This window comes from Rana temporaria, chromosome 12 (genome assembly GCF_905171775.1).
Source record: "Rana temporaria chromosome 12, aRanTem1.1, whole genome shotgun sequence".
In the NCBI taxonomy this organism is placed as follows: Eukaryota; Metazoa; Chordata; class Amphibia; order Anura; family Ranidae; genus Rana; species Rana temporaria.
In genome coordinates, this window is record NC_053500.1 from 10,514,594 (window position 1) to 10,528,561 (window position 13,968).

Sequence of the window (13,968 nt, forward strand, 5' to 3'; positions counted from 1 at the left end):
GTGTGTGTCACCGAGGAGGAGAGGAGAGAGAGCCGGGCTCCAGTGACCTGTAGGGGGCGCATTCTGTGTGCAGGGTGGGGGATGGGGGAAGGAAGCTGCAGCACAGCAGCGCCTCCTAGAGGTCTGGGAGAGGATCAGCGATCACAGCTGTGTGCCGGCTCCTTCCTCTCCCTCTGCAGTCATACAATGGAGCTCTGCAATCCATCAATCACTGCACAGCCTGCTTCTGCTTTTCAGCATGTGTGCCACCCAATCACTGACTGCATGTGTTTATATCTTCTGTTACTTCTATTGTTCCAGGTGGGCCGTGATCAGACTGACCCTTCCCCACTGTACCCCATCATTGGATGTATGGACTTCATCACCTTCACCCCCCACCTCAGAGGCGCCGACACCTTCACCTCCCAGCTTTGATCAACTTCTTCTTTTATTTTTAAGTTCACAACAAGGTTTGTTCACCTTCTCTCCTTCTTCATAAGTGATCTGTCAGAGCGCCGCAACGAAGAGACTTGTGAGGCCCATACATGATTGGTGCCGGGATTTCCGGTTCTTTGCAGGCCGGCTATGCGTTTCCTTTATAAGCCGTATTCATTATATTGCAGCTCACCAATTCATACACGTGATGGCTGCATTTGTTTTCTCTTCTTCTGTTTTCATTTGGTGATCCAGCCAGCAAGTCTTGTTTGTCTATCATCCTTTAATAGACCAAGCTGTCCAGACAAAAGTGGCAGTTGGAGAGATGAGCTAAACCATTTACCACTGACAGGGGTGCTTGCAAGAATCGGCTTTTATTCATTCACGTGAAATCTTTATCACAACAAGTGTTTGCTGTAACTGATTAAAGTGGTTCTAAAATTTATTTTCTTCCTTTTTCTTCTTCTTTCTTTCTTTTTTTCCTTTTTCTTCTTTCTTCTCTTCTTCCCTTTCTTCCTTTTTTCTTCTTTCTTCTCTTCTTCCCTTTCTTCCTTTTTTCTTCTTTCTTCTCTTCTTCCCTTTCTTCCTTTTTCTTCTTTCTTCTCTTCTTCCCTTTCTTCCTTTTTTTCTTCTTTCTTCTCTTCTTCCCTTTCTTCCTTTCTTTCTTCTCTTCTTCCCTTTCTTCCTTTCTTTCTTCTCTTCTTCCCTTTCTTCCTTTCTTCTTTCTTCTCTTCTTCCCTTTCTTCCTTTCTTCTTTCTTCTCTTCTTCCCTTTCTTCCTTTTTTTCTTCTTTCTTCTCTTCTTCCCTTTCTTCCTTTTTTTCTTCTTTCTTCTCTTCTTCCCTTTCTTCCTTTTTTTCTTCTTTCTTCCCTTTCTTCCTTTTTTCCTTCTTTCTTCTCTTCTTCCCTTTCTTCCTTTTTTTCTTCTCTTCTTCCCTTTCTTCCTTTTTTTCTTCCCTTTCTTCTCTTCTTCCCTTTCTTCCTTTTTTTCTTCTTTCTTCTCTTCTTCCCTTTCTTCCTTTTTTTCTTCTTTCTTCTCTTCTTCCCTTTCTTCCTTTTTTTCTTCTTTCTTCTCTTCTTCCCTTTCTTCCTTTTTTTCTTCTTTCTTCTCTTCTTCCCTTTCTTCCTTTTTTTCTTCTTTCTTCTCTTCTTCCCTTTCTTCCTTTTTTTCTTCTTTCTTCTCTTCTTCCCTTTCTTCCTTTTTTTCTTCTTTCTTCTCTTCTTCCCTTTCTTCCTTTTTTTCTTCTTTCTTCTCTTCTTCCCTTTCTTCCTTTTTTTCTTCTTTCTTCTCTTCTTCCCTTTCTTCCTTTTTTTCTTCTTTCTTCTCTTCTTCCCTTTCTTCCTTTTTTTCTTCCTTTTTTTTTCTTCTTTTCTTCCCTCTCTTCCTTTTTTTTTCTTCTTTCTTCTCTTCTTCCCTTTCTTCCTTTTTTTCTTCTTTTCTTCCCTTTCTTCCTTTTTTTCTTCTTTTCTTCCCTTTCTTCCTTTTTTTCTTCCTTTTTTTTTCTTCTTTTCTTCCCTCTCTTCCTTTTTTTTCTTCTTTCTTCTCTTCTTCCCTTTCTTCCTTTTTTTTTTTTCTTCTTTCTTCTCCTTCCCTTTCTTCCTTTTTTTTCTTCTTCTCCTTCCCTTTCTTCCTTTTTTTTCTTCTCTTCCTTAACTTTTCTCCTCTCTTCCTTACACACACACACACACACACAAAGAGGAGGAGCCAATATCGCTGGCAGAAGTGCTTCTCTGTGCAATACCATTGCACAGAGTAAGTGAGTATAACATATTTATTTTAATTAAAATAAACTTTTTTTTGCAACACTCAAAAAAAAATGTGTGAGCTGGAGTTTGACTTCAGTTTGTACTGGAGGCACTATAGGACAGAAAGTGTTACTGACTGGATCACCAAGTGAAAATAGAGGGGGGGGGGGGGAATAAAAAATAAAACGAATGCAGCCATCACATCTACGAATGGCTAAGCAATGTTAAAGAGGTTGGAACAGGCTGTCATCTTCACTGGCTTTGCTTTTTATTTTTAAGGAATGTTGGTTGGTCAGAGTGACTGTTCATTAGTTGCCAAGTGTTTTGATGAAGTGTCAGCCTCCATATCTCTTATGACAGGTGCTCTTTAATCTTTATTGAATTATGTCAACTTTTTTAGAAAGTTATTTTTGACCACGCAAATATTCAAGTAACAAGGAAATAGTTAAAATAGTCGGCCTTTGGTGGTGTTTGGTACTTTGCTGGAGTATGGCTCAGAGTTGGCCTTTAGCTTCTGGCGAAGGTGACAAACGTGGGTCATTAATGCTGCATTTGGCTCTTATGTACTACCATGTGTACTTTGTGACTACCTTTTGTGTTTTAGGTGCATGTCCTAGATATTATTGAGGTGTTTCAGTGGAGAATTGGATCCTCTGTCAGGCTTTTACTATATTTTGAGAGATTTGTGACTCCTACAGCCACAGTAACAGTTATATTAGATACATTTAGGGAATATCAGCGACTAGTGTAATTTTTTGTTTTTTGAAGAAAAAAAAAAATCAATTTAGCCGATCTTTTGTTACGTTTATTTTTTTCCCCCCCCCCCCCCCCTAATTCTGGTAAAACTTGGAAGTGCAGGGAAGTCTTTCTAACAGAGTCTTGGATGATAGTAGAATCCAAATTGAGTTCTAATTCTTTCAGTCAATTCAACATAAAACGTGCAAGAGTTTTTGGATACAGGTAGAGACCTGTAAACAAACCTGTGTACATGTACCCATAGGATAACATTGAACGAGTTCAGGGGTCCAACTGCCTCTGAACATCCGTTTTGTACACGGGGCCTTAGTGTCCTAATATAAAAAGTCATCAGATACAGTATTTGTAGCTGCTGACTTGTAATTTGTGGAGGGGGGGCTGGAGCTCTGTTTTTAAAATCCAGCTCCAATTTTTACTATGAAATAATGTGGAAGGGTTGGAAGCTCGGTCGGGTTTTCTCTTGCTCTTTGTCTCTTCTTTTGGGAGTTTTCTTTCCACTTCCTGTCTGGATTGGTGTGAAAACAGGAAGTAAGGAGGACACTCCCCCCTACAAGGCCACAGATGGTACAAACACATTTTGTATTAGAATGAGGAATGTTTGGATCTCTCGTAGGGTTGTCCTGATAACACTTTTTTAAGACCGAGTACAAGTACCGATACTTTTTTTCAAGTACTCGCCGATACCGATTACCGATACTTCTTTTTTTCTTTTTTTTTTTTTAATCTCATGTGACAGCGGCACATGTGTCAGTATGTGTGTGTGTTTTTTTTTATTTTTTTTTAATTTGTAAAACATTTTTTTTTTTTTTTTTTTTAAGGGGGGGGGGGCCGTGTCAGTGTGGTTTTTTTTATTTTCCACAATCCATGTTTTTTATTCTTTTTATTTATTTATTTATTTTTTCAGCCCTGTTGGGGGGGCTTTGGTGAGATATCAGGGGTCTTAACACACCTCTGACATCTTCCCTTTGAGACAGGGAAAGGGACTAGGGACACATGTTCCCCAGTCCCTTTCTCAGCAGCATCAGCTGCGCTGAAAATGAATGGAGTCAAGTCAGCGTCTTCTCTTCATTCATAAACTGAAACATTTGTAAACACAGGTTACAATGTTTCAGTTATGTGAATGGACAGAGTCAGTGATCACTGACTCTGTCCATTCGGAGCAGTAAGGAGTCGGATTTACCGGCTCCTACCCTGCTGTCCATCCTGACATTTCCAGGGAGTGGAGGAGGAGCACCGAAGGGGAGAGAAACACGGCGGCATACACGGGATACACGCGGCGGCATACGCGGGATACACACGGCGGCATACACAGCGGCTTTCAGCTGCTTTAAAATCGGTGCTTGTAACTTCTTCACGCACTGATCACCGCCGACAGTACAAGTATCGGGTGTAGCATCGGGAGCATTTGCCAGAGTACAAGTACTCGGGCAAATGCTTGGTATCGGTCCCGATGCTAGTATCGGTATCGGGACAACCCTAATCTCTCGTCTAAAGATGTGTTGCTGTGTGTGTCCACATGATGGAGAATTCCCTCTTACTTCCTGTCCAGGTGACTGGTATGAGCAAGGGGAGCGAAGGGCAATCCCTTCTATTGGGTCACAGACAGCACAGTCCCACAATCTTCAGCCTGTCTCATTCTATCAAAATTTAAAATAACTTTTGGCTGGAGTTTGACTTAAAGAATCTATCTGGAATGCAGGATCTCTTAAAGCCCAACTGAACTTTTTAGTTTAATTTGGCTTAATACATTCCAGGTACATTAAAACAAAAGGCGTGCAAAGCCTGTCCCCTGCCAGCATGCTGCAGAGAGAAAACCTTGTAATGCAGAGATCTCTGATGCTTTCTTCTGATTGGACAGCTCTAGTTTTGAAACCTTTCTCGCACAAAGCAAGGCTTTTTTATTCTAAAGAGAACCAACTGTAAGTCTTTGAACACCTATTTGCTTCAATAGATCATGAAATTCTTATTTTGTTCCCACAAATAGAGCTTTCTTTTGGTGGTATTTGATCACCTTTGCGTTTTTTTTATTTTTTGCGCAACAACAACAAAATTTTTTTTTTTTTTTTTTTCTGTTAATTGTTTTTGTAAATAAGTTTTTTTTTTCTTCTTCAATTATGGGCACTGATGGACTCTGAGGGGTGGCACTGATGGCATTGCTGGGCTTCAGTTCAGCCAGTGCCCATGTTGCCAGTCAGTGCCCATTTGTGGGCACTGATTGCCATCGATTGTGTTAATTTAGTTTTTTTATTGGTGTTTTTTTTTTGCTCTATTGAGCACCCGGGGGCACTACCTGGTGGTCCCGTGTTGGCATCCGAGGGGGGGCTGCGCTGATAAACAATCAGTGTGAACTCCCCCCGTCAGGAGAGCTGCCGATCGGCTCTCCTACTCACGTCTGTCAGACGCGAGTGAGGAAGAGCCGATCAACGGCTCTTCCTGTTGAGGCTCTTCGAACTGACACCCCGCACCACCGATCGTTGCGCGCCCCCACGAAATCCTGCAGGACGTCAATAGACGTCCAGTCAGGATTTCACAACCACTTCCCGGATGTCAATTGACTATTGCCCGGGCGGGAAGTGGTTAAAAAAAAAAAAGTCAGTTGGGAATTGGCAGGTGCCAGTATTCTTAATGGCACACCGCCTGCACTGGGAACTTTGCTGTACTTGCAGTTCCCGTGCGGACTGCGATTTCCAAAGTAGCGCAGGGACTTTAACCTGCATTTCATGGGGCAAAGCAGCCATTCAAGGGAATGGGCTGTCATGCCAAAGCAAACGCGGGGGCCGTACCTAGTATGGACCTAGGTGCAGTAAAAGCAGGCAGTTATGCTGTGTTTTTACCACCCCCTCCCTCAGCTGCACGTTAACCTGATCAGTGGCCCTACTGATACCTGCTGCTGCAGTCATGACGTGGAAAAAACTGTTTGCATTAAGTAGATAGCGCCGCTAAATCCCACGCAAATTAATGGCGAGCCAGCCACATGTAATGTGTGTTAGGGCTGGGGAAAAAATCGATTCAAAATCTGAATCGAGTTGCAAGGGCAAATCGTTTCAGCTTTTGAGCGAATCGATTTTTATTTTTCTCCGCCATAGGACCGGCGCTCCGCAGACTTCCTCGCCTCGCCTAAAAAAAAAATCCTGCTCGCCGCAATCGTGGGAAGAGGCTGGATGCTGCGAACTAGACCGAAGCCGTGGCCTTTTCCCAGGATCATGGCGAGCAGGATTTTTTAGGCGAGTCCACTGCCTTTTCCCAGGATTGCGGCGGACTAGGCCGAAGCCGTGGCCTCGCCAAAAAACTCCTGCCAGCGCGGTGTCCATCAGAAAAAAAAAGAACTTGATTCGTGTTTTTTTGTTTTTTGCCCAAAATCACCCAGCCCTAGTGTGTGTGTGTGTGTGTGTGTGTGTGTGTGTGTGTGTGTGTGTTGCAGCAGGCTTTTCAATGCTTCACATGGTCTTTGAGGAAATAATGCCTCAGAGAGATGCCTGTGAAGTGCCTCTGAAAAGCAATCCACCATGTTTGCTATTTAGAGGGGAGTTAACCGCCGCCACATATATAAACCAGGCCTTCTCTTTGCTCCCTTCTGACATCCCACAGTGTGTAGAGAGAGGCTCCTGAAATTGCAGAGCTCCATCCTAATTTGGAAGTCACTGGGTGTTCTCAGGACAGGTCTAAGTAGTAAATAATGGAGTGCGCAGGCAATGTCTGTGTGATGGGCTTTCCAGAGCTTCTCCATGAACAGAACAGCATGCTGATGCTTCCAATAGGTTCTCTTTGTTTTTTAGTAGCAGTGTAATACTAAGTTTGATCAGCAGGTGGCGCTACAGTTCACCAGGGGGGGGGGGTGAGGGGCGGCTTTTTCCTGCTGTACAGCGAGTTCCTGTTTCTGCTCTATATCAGGCCGGAGACGTGTTTTTGTTGAGTAAGAAGTCCGGGCATTTTGAGTGGAAGTGCATGTATGTCGCCTCCTCCAGCGGTGGACACGGATGTAGCCCTGTCTCTGCTTTCCTGACCTCTCGCAAACCTGCTCCGCCAGGAACTAGACTTGGAAGTGGCACTTTTACCTTCTTAGGATAAGGCTGTCAGTTGCTGCAAATCTCCCAACGAGTTAATATGCTTGCTAATAAGTGTAAGAGCCCTTTCACGCTGACAGCGCGGGGGGGCGTCGATGGTAAATCGCCGCTGGTTTTATAAAGGGTTAAAAGCGCCACTGCTGAGGCGTTTTTCAGGCATTTTCAATGGGCAGGGGCGCTTTAGGAGCGGTGTATAAGTGCCTCAAAGATGCTGCTTGCAGGACTTTTTTTTTAGGCTACTTTCACAAGCGTTCTAGTGCTAAAAATCGTGTCTGTAAAGCGCCCCTGCCCATTGAAGTCAATGGGCAGCGCTACTGTAGCAGCACTTTTTGCGGGTGCTTTTAACCCCTTTTCAGCCGCTAATGGGGGTTAAAAGCGCCACTAAAATGACGGCAAAGAGCCGCTTTACCGCTGACACCCTCACTTTTTCAGTGTAAAAGTGCCCTTGGCGTCCGGCCAGCACGGTGCCCTTGGCGTCCGGCCAGCACGGTGCCCTTGGCGTCCGGCCAGCACGGTGCCCTTGGCGTCCGGCCAGCACAGTGCCCCAGTGTGAGAGCACTCGGGCTGCAGATGAGGCATTTTTCAGGCGCTTTGTAGCGCTAAAGCGCCTAAAAAAATGCCTCCAGTGTGAAAGGGGTCTGATAGTTGTGAATACATTGTAAACTTTTCCTACTCTATTGGCAACAAAACATTGAAATATTTGGTGTGCTGTGAAGAGACTTTCCTGGGATAACTGTGTGAACGAGGCCTTGACAATAGGTGACCCTGTTGTGATTTACAGAAACATTTCCCAATAGCCAGGTATCTGAAAATCTTCTGGACAACCAGTGTTTGTGGAAATGTCCTCTTTCCATGGCTCCCTGTATTTCTCGCTGGTTCCTCCTCCGGACCTCACATCACTGCAGGAGAAGAGCGGTGATGTGAATTTCGGAGGGAGGGAGGAATGAATGAGATCTGCGGGGGAAACAATGGAGATCCACTCTCCCGGAAGTGTTGGCTTCCCAATGAGCTTCTAGTGATTGGAGAGGAGTTTGGCAATACGGCGCCTGGAAAGTTGAGGGTTTACCGCCACCTTGGAGGCGTAAAGAGACCGGGGGGGTCACTTCAACGCTCTTTATTTTTTCCTATGCTTTTAATATAGAAAGGATACATTCTTTCTATATTAAAAGCGTAGGGAAAAAAATAAATAAAGTTGTGTTGTCTAGAGGATGAAAAGTATATTGTTTGTCTTGGACTTACAGTTTGGATGAAAAGAAAGTACCATATATACTCGAGTATAAGCCAACCCGAATATAAGTCGAAGCACCTAATTTTACCACAAAAAAAACAGGGAAAACGTATTGACTTGTGTATAAGCCTAGGGCAGTGATGGCGAACCTTGGCACCCCAGATGCTTTTGGACTACACAGACGCCCACTAGAGTGCATGAGCATCATGGGAAATGTAGTTCCAAAACATCAGGGGTGCCAAGGTTCACCATCACTGGCCTAGGGTGTCGATTTGCATGCCTCACTGTGCCCATGCCTAGACCAGTGTTTCCCAACTCCAGTCCTCAAGGCACACCAACAGGTCATGTTTTCAGGCTTTCCATTATTTTGCACAGGTGATTTGATCAGTTTCACTGCCTTAGTAATTACCACAGCCGTTTCATCTGAGGGAAATCCTGAAAACATGACCTGTTGGTGTGCCTTGAGGACTGGAGTTGGGAAACAATGGCCTAGACTGACGTTTAACATGGGAGTCTATAGAAGGGGTGCCCGGCTTTGAAAAATCGGTGCTCCCCAGCCGTAGGTCCTCCAGACAACAAACTTTGCACACTTGTAGAAGAAAAAATGGGGCTACATGTGTGCCAAGTTCTGGGTCCAGGAGACCTACGACCGGCCGGTACCGGGTCCCCAAATTCACCGAAGAAATAAACATTTAACATGGGAGTCTATGGAAGGGGTGCCCGGCTTTAAAAAATCGGTGCTCCCTGGCCGTAGGTCCTCCGGACAAAAAACTTTGCACACTTGTAGAGGAGGAGTGGGGCTACAGGTGTGCCAAGTTTGGGGTCCAGAGGCCGGCCGGTACCATTTCCCCAATGTCCGGGAGATCAGGTGCAAAAAGGTGACTCGAGTATAAGCCGAGGGGGGCATTTTCAGCACCAAAAAAATGTGCTGAAAAACTCGGCTTATACTCGAGTATATACGGTATCTTGTGGTGTGCCAATAGGATTTCTCTGAGACCGGCTTATTTCAGCCTCTAAACCAGTGATGGTGAACATTGGCACCCCCAGATGTTCTGGAACTACATTTCCCATGATGCTCAGGCACTCTGCAGTGTAGTTGAGCATCATGGGAAATGTAGTTCTAGAACATCTGGGGTGCCAAGGTTCTTCATCACTTGTCTGGACAGACCCGGTGTGTGCTGTATAGCTGTCACCTCGGTGCGTTCTTCCTGCAAAGTAAATGTATGCCTGGCTTTTCTTTTGTTTTAAGCGAATTTCCTGTAGTCATGTTTTATAAGTTGGTTCTTTGTTCCCATTTTGTTGGAAGTGGGTGTGTCCACTCTTGTGACACACCCACACAGACTACACAGTCTGCTATGCTTGAGCAACAGTTCAGAAAAGTTTCTATTGAAAGCAGGTTTTCGTACGAAGGGCACAATAATTTGAGTTTTTCTTTGGTGCAAAAAAAAAAAAAATCAAATAAGTTGCTTGGCAAAAAAACAACAATACTATATACTGTTTGACCTTTCTTCCAGAAGGGCATTTGTGAGGCCAGGCACTGATGTTGGATGAGAAGACCTGGTTTGCAGTCTCCGCTCCAATTCATCCCAAAGGTGGACTCTGTACAGGCCAGTCAAGTTCCTCCACCCCAAACTCGCTCATCCATGTCTTTATGGACCTTGCTTTGTGCTCTGGTCCAAACCATTTGGTGGAGGGGGGATTATGGTGTGGGGGGTTGTTTTTCAGGGGCTGGGCTTGGCCCCTTAGTTCCAGTGAAGGGAACTCTTTAAAGCGGTTCTCCACCCTAAAGTGAAGTCCCGCTGATCGGAACCCTCCCCACCTCCGGTGTCACATTTGACACCTTTCAGCGGGGAGGGGGGTGCAGATACCTGTCTAAAGACAGGTATTTGCACCCACTTCCGGCCACATGCTACGGGCAAAAGACGGGTTTTTCTGACTTCCCGTCTGTCATCCCGTTGTGTGCTGGGAACACTCGGCTCCCAGCACACAGCGTGTGAGCCAATCGGCGGGCGCAGCGCGACTCGCGCATGCGCCGTAGGGAACCGGGTAGTGAAGCCGGAGCGCTTCACTTCCTGGTTCCCTCACTGAGGATGGCGGGGGGAGCAGCAGAGAGACGAGCGATCGCTCATCCTCTGCTGCTGCTGCATATACACTCCTAAACCTTGTGGACGGCCTTCCCAGAAGAGTTGAAGCTGTTATAGCTGCAATGGGCGGGCCAACTCAATACGGAATCCTTCAGACTAAGACTGGGATGTCATTAAAGATCATGTGCGTGTAAAGGCAGGCGTCCCAATACTTTTGGTAATTTGTGTGGAGATGGGCTTGCTTGTGGCCAGTGTGATTATTCTGGTCATCTTGGTGCTTTGTTTATACTCTATAAGGCAGAGAGATCTGGGTTAAAGTATTGTGACCAATATTCACTTACTGTCAGTATTTTTGGTGATCGGTTTAGTGATATTCTTTACCTAAATGCAACTATTGAACGTGATCCTATATTGAACAGAAACAAGGATCTAAGTACGGGACGGTTGTGGTCCTAATAAGAGAAATGAACCCTGGGTTGAGCGCATTGTGCGTCTCTAAGGCCGCAGACAACGAGGGATTATTTTCCAAAAACATTTAGGTACTTTCCAGACTTTGCCTCTTGTCTGGGGTGTGAGAAGTCAATGATACGGTGTATTGATGGTTGTATATGAGGAGCTATCGTTTGAAGAATTGATCCCTCAGGCATATAGATAGATGTGTAGATGGTGGGTAGACTTGGTGGCTTTTTAGGCTGCTGCTCCTTTTTTTTTTTTTTTTTTTTTGATGGATTAGAAATCAGGGGTGTCAAACTGGCGGCCCTCCAGCAATGCATCCAGCTTCTTCCCAGCAGCGGCATAGGGAAAGGGGGTGCACTGGCATGTAAGGGAGAGTGGGGGCCTCAACTTCTGATGGTGAGGGGCTCCTGACATTTAATGTAAGGGGAGGGGATGTGCTGGACATCTAATCTTACAGATACAACAGGCCCTTTTGAGGGCAATCATAATGCTGATGCGGCCCCACAATGAAATTGAGTTTGTCATGTGACCAACACTTCCAAGAACAAGAAATACCGTATTTATCGCGGTATAACGCGCTCTGGCGTATACCGCGCACCCCCAAAGTGGCCCCCAATCCTGTGGGAAAAAAAGATTTTTTGTTGTTTTGTACTTACAGTTTTGATGTCTTGCGCGGCGTCCATCTGCGGCCTCGTCGGGTCCGGCGTCCTTCTGCGGCCTCGTCGGGTGTCCTCTTCGGCGGGTCCGTCTTCGGCGGGTCGGGCGTCCATCTTCGGCGGGTCCGGTGTCCATCTTCGGCGGGTCCGGTGTCCATCTTCGGCGGGTCCGGCATCCTTCGGCGGCGTCCTCCCGCTCGTTTCCCGCCACGACTTTGAATACTGCGCCCGCATATAGCGAGCGCAGTACACTCGTGAATCTTCGGGCAGGCTCGGGCGCCTCTCGCACTGACGTCCTGTACGCTCAGGACGTCAGGACGTGAGTACGAGAGGCGCCGAGACTGGCCGAAGATTCACGAGTGTACTGCGCTCGCTATATGCGGGCGCAGTATTCAAACTCATGGCGGGAAAGCGGGTATCGGCGTATATCGCGCACCCACGATTTTGCCCTGATTTTCAGGGCAAAATAGTGCGCGGTATACGCCGATAAATACGGTAGTTGAGAGTTGTTTACTAAAACTGGAGAGTGCAAAATCTGGTGCAGCTCTGCCAATAAACCAATCGGATTCCAGGTTATATTGTCAAAGCTTTATTGAACCATCTGAAGTCAGAAGCTAATTGGCTACCGTGCACAGCTGCACCAGGTTTTGCACTTAACATTTTTAGTAAATCAACCCAGGTCTACTTTGTCTGGAGTTGAGGTTTCTTATAGAAACCAGTTGTCTTTCAGCGTTCTTGCTGAGGTATGGAGCAAGATGTCTGATTTTGGGTTATTGTTTTTTGCACATTATTGAATTTCAAAGGTCTTTTTAGTGCCAGTATAATTTCTGCACTGGTGGTTATGTTGTTTCTGGGTGTTGTGTAATGATTGTGTTTATGTTGGTCAGATATCAAAGCAATCGTAGCCTTTTTATTTATTTTTTGTTTTTTTGGATACAGCGGAGAAGGCAGAAAACCCCTTTTTACTGCTATCTGGGTCTCCATTAGAAAGGACCCCCCCCAACTTCCTGCTCTAAGTTTTACCAGACAGGAAGTAGGGGTAAATCTCCCATCGGCGACACAATTGCATTTCCTTAGTAGCGTAGGGGAAGACTAGAACTCCTGCCAGATTTTTATTTAATTTCCCTCATATCTGTGACAGGAAGTGATGGAATATTTCTCCCAAATGCCACGTGGCGTTGCGGCCCGAGTGTGTGGGGGGGGGCCCCACGTGGCGTTGCGGCCCGAGTGTGTGGGGGGGCCCACGTGGCGTTGCGGCCCGAGTGTGGGGGGGGCCCAACGTGGCGTTGCGGCCCGAGTGTGGGGGGGGCGGCCCCACATGGCGTTGCGGCCTGAGTGTGTGGGGGGGGGCCCCACGTGGCGTTGCGGCCTGAGTGTGTGGGGGGGGGCCCCACGTGGCGTTGCGGCCTGAGTGTGGGGGGGGCCCACGTGGCGTTGCGGCCTGAGTGTGGGGGGGCCCCACGTGGCGTTGCGGCCTGGAGGGTAATTTTTCCTTATTTGTAGGTGGGGTACGCCAAGGTATAACAGTTGGAGCAAAGAGAAAACCTCTTATCTGTTCCCATGTTACTCTTTCCCCATTTTCGCTTGGCTACTGAAGTAGGCAGCCAATTTATTGTATCCGGTTGGTTGGAGGTCATTGTAGGTAGCTTCCTTCGAGCCATACATAAGGATAAATATAGTTGGCACCCAAGTGTATTATTTTTATATTTTTTCCTCTCTTAGGATCCTGGGATTTGTCTCGTCTTGGATTTTTAACCTAGGTCCAGTTTTTCCCACTCGGGTCCCTTTTGGGCCTGTTTACTAATTGCTGAAATAAGACCTGTTTATTTGGTCCCTTAGCCATTAGTTGGATTTAGGCTTTCAGCATATCATGACTGGCTGACACAGATGGCTTATTTTTTATTTTTTTTGTCGTTTTGATAAATGAAGCCTATTGGTTCCTAAAAGAAATATGGTTTGTAGTCCTTGCTGTATATTACTGGACAATGTTTGTGGATAGGAGTCGCAATTTTTTGCTTTTTTTTTGTCTAGAGTTGACACCATATAAACAGAAGTTTGTAGGAGCCGCATGTTGTGCCCATTGTACTGTATTTGCTTGGATAACACCTTTTTTGTGTGCGTTATGCTTGACATTTTCTGAAAGGTCTATGTCAGGGATATGCAATTAGCAGACCTCCAGATGTTGCAAAACTACAATTCCCATCATGCCTCTGCTTTTGGGTGTCATGCTTGTGGCTGTCAGAGTCTTGCTATGCCTCATGGGACTTGTAGTTCTGCAACAGCTGGAGGTCCGCTAATTGCATATCCCTGGTCTATGTTAACCCACCAAGATGTCTTTTTAATGTCTTCGGTTTACGGTTAAAGAGGTAATCTTACCTTCAGACGCCTATTGTTGACTTTTTTATTTTTTTGTGATTTTAGTGAGGATTTATATCTCTCCCAGTTGGATCTGTAGCATAATTGAGTCTTAAGTGACCAAACTAATAACATTGATTTGTTTCATCTATAGAGATAGAGCCCGTGGCCTATGAGCGGTGAGTCTCATTACAGGTTGATTCTAGAAAA

General features: G+C 45.7%; 1 protein-coding gene across 4 annotated transcripts in view; it reads left to right on the forward strand.

Annotated features, from left to right (window-relative positions):
- LOC120919053 (activity dependent neuroprotector homeobox) overlaps positions 1–13,968 on the forward strand; it is a 41,240-nt gene that overhangs the window by 6,068 nt on the left and 21,204 nt on the right. For all 4 annotated transcript variants that reach the window (XM_040331015.1, XM_040331018.1, XM_040331016.1 and 1 more), the window contains exon 2: positions 301–449. The gene's annotated coding sequence lies outside the window, so the exon portion shown is untranslated. The remainder of the gene's footprint in view (positions 1–300; positions 450–13,968) is intronic.